Genomic DNA, 6,425 nt, shown 5'->3' with positions numbered 1-6,425 from the left:
ACTTGTGGATTTTAGGGAACCAGGGCAGTTGTGGGAGTGCACTGCGTTCCCAGAACTTGTTGAGTCTGAAGGTTTGGATGAAGTTTAATGTAGAGCAACCAGGTCTGCGGGTGTTGCGGCAGATTTAAAGGGACAGTTCACCCAGAAATGAAAATTCTGTCCTCATTTACTCATCCTCATGTTGTTCTAAATCTGTATGAATTTCTTTTTATCTGATAAACACAAAAGAAGATATTTTGTAGCTGATTGTAACCATTGACTTCCATAGTAGGAAAAACAAATTTTATGGGTACCGTCAATGGTGTGCTTACCATCATTTATCAAAATATCTTCTTTATCATTTATCCCAATACTTCCATAATATTTGTTTTTCCTACTATGGAAGTCAATGGCTACAATCACCTGTGTGCTTACCATTAGTGATGCACCGATGTATCGGCCGCCGATATTTATCGGATGATTTTTGATGAATTTGAAACCATCGGCATATCGGCAATGGCACGAGAAAGGCCGATACCGATTTTTTATTAATTAACTGCATAAAGAAATCCATTATATGTAAAAAATGAGTTAATGTTGTTAATAAAATAAATGCTGAATAGCAAAAACCACCTTTGAAGGTTGTCATGCTGTCTTATTATATTTGTTTTAGCTTAATTTGTGCCTCTCCTATTATGTTGGTCAGTTAAATGTTAATTAGATCCAATCCATGTTCAGTAAAAATAATTTGATGCAGAAATAAACTAGCTTATAGACCAACTGTATAGTATTGTATACAAGTGGTTAATATCGGTATCGGCCCAAAATTACCCTACTTACCATGATTTATCAAAATATCTTATTTTGTGTTTATCAGAAAAAAGAAATTCATGCGGGTTTAGTGAATGAGAAAATTATGACAGAATTTTCATTTTTGGGTGAACTATCCCTCAAACAAAAGTTCTCTATATCTAGTTAAATGTAGAGATAATCTGTGCCAGATTTATTCGAGCAGTGCTGAGTTGGCTGTTGGGTCTCTCTGTAAAGTTTCAGGGGCTTTTAGAAACCCACTGTGATGAGCAAACTCAGTGTGTCTGCCTGCATCACCCAGCAACCATTCAACCCATTAGCAGAGATTCGGCTTATTCACGAGGCATTCAGCGCATCCACAGGGATGCCGCTTTGTGTAATGAGGCTCTTTGCCCTCACAAAACAAAACATCACAGATAAAAAAACATGCAAATATCAAAATGGAGGAAGGAAGAGAATAATCCATATGTGTGTCCCTGTGTCTCACTTATGAGTTTTTTTTTTTTGCAAAACATTTAAAGAATTTGATCCTGTGGGAGAACATGCTTGAAAAGTTTCCTCATAATATGTTAACATTTAATTCTTCAGTCAGGATCGATTTTTATTGTTCAAAATCATAAAACAAATCTGTAAAATATTATTCATTTAAATTATTTTACAGTAAAACGCCTATACAACGTCACTATTATTTAGTTTATGGTAAATCTACAACATTGGGGATATTAAATTTTACCAAAATACAAAAAATACATTTCAAATATTATTATTTTTGTCATTTCAAGAAAAAGTTAAATATTTGTAAATTACAGCAAATATTTTTACATTTAAATTAAATTAACAATAGAGAGGTGAGGTTAAAGTTTGGGCAACAAAAAAGTGAAGTTTAGGCAAAGTTTAGTCAAACTAACTTAATTACAGGGCAAATATGCAATACTCCTGACTCGATCATTACGAGATGCTGTCTTTATATTTTAATAACAATCACTTTTATAACCATCTTATATGTTTTCTTATCATGTATTTGCATTATACTGTTTGGCAAAAACTTTGATTACAATGTATTTCAACCATTTTCCTTTCCGTCTGCGATGGTGAACTTGAGTGGTCATTTCCCACTTCACATGACCTCAGTCTGACCTCACTGTGACCCATGAGCAATCGCTCCCCCATAACTTGATTCACACCAGCATATAATTCAAAGGATGAAAGGATGCTGTGGATTTTCCTCAAAGCCTTTTGGAGAAACTGAATTAAAAGACAAAAGGCACTTCCGAGTTCACACGCTTGGGAGTGGTTCAGCATCCTCACAGCAGGTTTGTGATCAGCCATGATGAAACACATATTGCAGCATGAGACTAATGAAGCGGAAGATTTGTTGTTTACTAAATTATAAAAATGCCAATAACCTTTATAATTATAGTTGGAAACAATTAATTTGGGTGATTCTCACGAAAATAGACTTATGAGGTGTCATTAAATATTTTAATAAAAAAAGTATCAAAATAAGAAGCATGGAGTTACAAACATCTCTTCATGTACTATTTTGCACATGATTTAAAATGACATCATACAAACCAATTTTGTTGTTTTGTCCACATTTAAGGGGAACATTTTCATTACCGCAACGTGTCCATGACTGGATTTGGGTTATTTGACATGGAAATATTCATCATTAAAAAATCTAAAACATAAACTATAAACATTTACAGTAAAGAAACATGCGGTATTGGTGATCGTTGGTAAATGTAGAGACAATAATAAGGAATATAAATGTTTCCAAGACCAATTTTCTCATCCCTCAAGGAACTAACGTTTAAAAAAATAATTGGAAGGGACATAATTGACTGTGACACTCAAGATGGCTACCAGGTAAGCAGTTCTTATTTTTTCTCACCAGATAAAAGTTGAAATTTTGTTTGTCATAGTACCTAGTCAATTTTTTAGTTCTCATTACTGAAACATGAGTTTGTAAATGCATATATTTAATGTAATATCATGTAATGATAATTTTTGATAATCATAATGTAATTTTTTTTATAATTCTATAGGAATCCTCTATAAATATTTGTTATAGAAAGTTTAGACCTTAATCTTATATGTGCAGAAAAGGGCTAAATCTGGATTTCGTGAGAATCATCCATTTGTGATTTTGTGATATCATAGTTCTTACATGAAAGGGCATTAAATACAGGTTATGAGCAACAAACTTCTATTCTATAAAGCAGGTTCCATCACTTTTGGTTTAAGTCTTTTTTTATAATTAATAAAAAAATATTAAATATGGAACTGTTTTGTTCAAGATGCACTACCAAAGATAGGCATAACCAATGTCGATCAAATATGCCAATTGATAAAAAAAATATTTATTTTTCTTCTTCTTAATATTCTGATATTAAAATAGAATACAAAACCAAAATGAAACAAAAGAAGGTACAAAAGTTGTCACTGGTACATATTAGTTCCTCAAAGGAACGCATTGGTACCTTAGAGGTACATACTACATGTCATATCTGTACCAAAATGATACATATTAGGACCTTTCTAAAAGCAGTGACATCTTTTGTATCTTTACTGAGAGTGTAGCTGTTTCCCTTTAAAGGCCAATAATATATTGTCATTACACTTTCTCATAACACCTTTATTCCGGTTTGTTTAAGTTTGCCACAAAGTTAAAGTTTTGTAGATGGGTGAGTTATTTTGAAACGAAGTAAATGAAACATTGAGCAAACATTGGGTTTATGGGTGTAAAGCTGACACAGTGAGCTTTAAAGTAACTTGAACTGTCAACTTTCTACATTCTGGATTTGGAAAAGGCTCCCAATGAACTGATGTCATTGTCTTCAACAGAAGAGACCACGACATAAAAGCGAAAGAAAAAGCCACAAATTTACATTTCATTTTCAGGTCTGAGTAAATTGGCCAAAACAAGCAAGCTTTTTTTAAGGGGGCCAAATTCGGAGGGTTCTCACCCACGACATTATATCTGTTTCCCTCCCAACACCCTCACGCTTTATTCTTTAACTCTCATTCGTCTATACAGACTGAAAAGTTTGAATATGTGAGCACTGTTAACATGCAGAGAAGAGCGGCATTAGTATTCAGCTCACACTTAAGCTGTAATGAGATCCAAACAAGTAAATCCTCTTTCATAAATCATCTCCAAGTTACCACATCTGATAATACAAGTAACAGAAAACACACAGATGAATCAAAACGAAGAATGCGAGTGTGAGATTCAAGAAAATGTGACAATGTAACACACGTTAAGGGTTTTTAATTTCGGTGTTGCCATGGTAATGCCACTATCTGCGATACAACGTGGGATCAGATGGTTAAAGTTAAAAAAGGATTTGGTTTAGGGAGGCTCACACTAACAGGGATCCCAGCCGAGAGTTTTGAAGTGAAAGCCAGAAACTTTAAAAGACTTAAACATGAACTGATGGGGGAGTAACCCGGCACATTGGCCTTGTTGCGAGATTTTCTTGGAATGATGACCAGGATTTTGAACAGAATAAATTTGAATAGAGAATAATAAAGAATAAAAATATCAGTCATTTGGATTTTATTTATAGCATAGGATCTTAACCTTTTTGATTCCCAGGAATATTTGAATGGGGCACTTAAAATTTCTACCCATATAAAATATCCAAGAGCTTGGAATAATAAGATTTGCAACACTAAGAATTATCTTGATAATTAGATGTTTTCTCTTATTTTAAATATTTTTAAGTCGGTCCACTAGAGAGGCCTCTAATAAAAAAAATCTTGCTGTTTGACCAATTTATTAGTAGTTTTGAGGAGGTTAAAACTTCTGATTTAAAAGTTCATGTTTAAAGGTGGGCTAACATTTAAGCTCACTTAAATGTTATTGCTTATTCAAATTTGAATAATTTTACATTTTCCCAAAAAGTAAAATTCTGTCATCATTTACTCACTCTCATGTTGCTACAAACCCGCATAAATTTATTTTTTCTGATGAACACAAAAGAAGATATTTTGAGAAATGTTTGTAACCAAACCGTTCGTGGACCCCATTCACTTCCATAGTTTAAAAGAATACTATGGAAGCAAATGGGGTCCATAAAGGGTTTAGTTACAAACATTTCTTAAAATATCTTCCTTTGTTGTTCATCAGAACAAAGAAATGTATACAGGTTTGTAACAACACGAGGGTGAGTTAATGATGACAGAATTTTCATTTTTGGGTGAACTATCCTTTAATTTAAATAAATGCTTCACTGACATATCTTAAAATCAGTGCCATTGTTTTGTCTCAAGATGCACACAGTGTTGTTTTTGTAAGATTTGAAGTCCTTAGAAGTCCTAATACAACAAAGGTCTAGTAGTTAATCTAAACCCTGTTCGGGAAACCGCCCCCTAATCTTATCTCATGGGGTTAATCTCTTAGATTAAGCCAGGACTATGGGGAGAAGTCCTACAAGCATTTCACTAGTCGTACTGTGTATAGTTGTGTATGTGGCCAATAAAATTTAAAGCTTGCATTCTCTTCTATCATAAATTGGGCGCAAGTGCCACCATGTGGTCATCATATGAACTACAGAGCGCCTTTTTTCTTTAACGTCTTTGAATAACTTAATCATTATGGCCGATTCACACGGTACGCGGCAACCGCGAGTGTTTAGTTCTTTTTCAATAGGAGACTTGCGGAAAGCGGCAAAACGGGGGCGGTTACAGAGGTGAAGCGGAGTTGGTCCACACGCCTTGCTCGTGCACCCAAAATCCTATTCCTTCTCCGGACATGTTCATGACAGGCGCCTTTGAAGATAAACATATTTGCACTAAATGCTGCACAAAACGCTTCCAATACAAGAGAAAAGCTGAAGCCGCGCGGCGATTTTGCCGCTTACCGCGTACCATGTGAAACGGCCATTATTCATAACACAGAAGGCAGATTTTTAGACCCCTATGGTATCTGTTAGTTTTTTTATTATACGGTAAATCTTCTTTGTGTCTATGGCAGCCCATAGAACCGTACGTAAGAAAGTTTTAGTACGTAGGAAAGTTATGAAATTTGGCACACTGATAGTTCACTCCAAATAGTTTCCAATTACCACAGCAAATTTGGGGTCGCTAGCACCACCAACAGTACAAAGTTTCACTCACGTTTTTGCTTATAACTATGGGCGTCGGAAGCACAGCAATGTGGGTGGGTCCAAAGCATTTACTCGAGTAGATTTTCTTGTATTCCGGTGCCTTTAAATGAAACATTTGCTTTAATAGTCTAAAATACATCTTTGTTTACCTTGTTGCGTCGCAGGAGTAGCTACAGTTGTCGAAAGTAGTAAAAACACGAAATGGAGTTTAAATTATATAGACTCTAAATGAGTCAAGTGGAATGGATTTGTGGAAGCAGCAGCGGGGAAGTCAGAGCTGTAGCTAAAATGCAGAACGGATTTTAATTTATTAGGGCATTGCCTCGTGGAATGGATTTGATTGACGGCGCTCTGACAACAGACATATGCACTAAATTAGAGAAAAAGTGAGGGGGTCCAATATAGTTGGTTTTAAAAAGTGGTTGGGTCTTGTCCCATCCATATGTAATGGTTTCGACGTTCATGGTTATAACTTCTAATATTCATAGAAACGAATTACTTTGGATCGTGCCGATTCGATTG

This window comes from Paramisgurnus dabryanus, chromosome 10 (assembly GCF_030506205.2).
Source record: "Paramisgurnus dabryanus chromosome 10, PD_genome_1.1, whole genome shotgun sequence".
Lineage (NCBI taxonomy): Eukaryota > Metazoa > Chordata > Actinopteri > Cypriniformes > Cobitidae > Paramisgurnus > Paramisgurnus dabryanus.
This window is presented reverse-complemented; position numbering follows the sequence as displayed.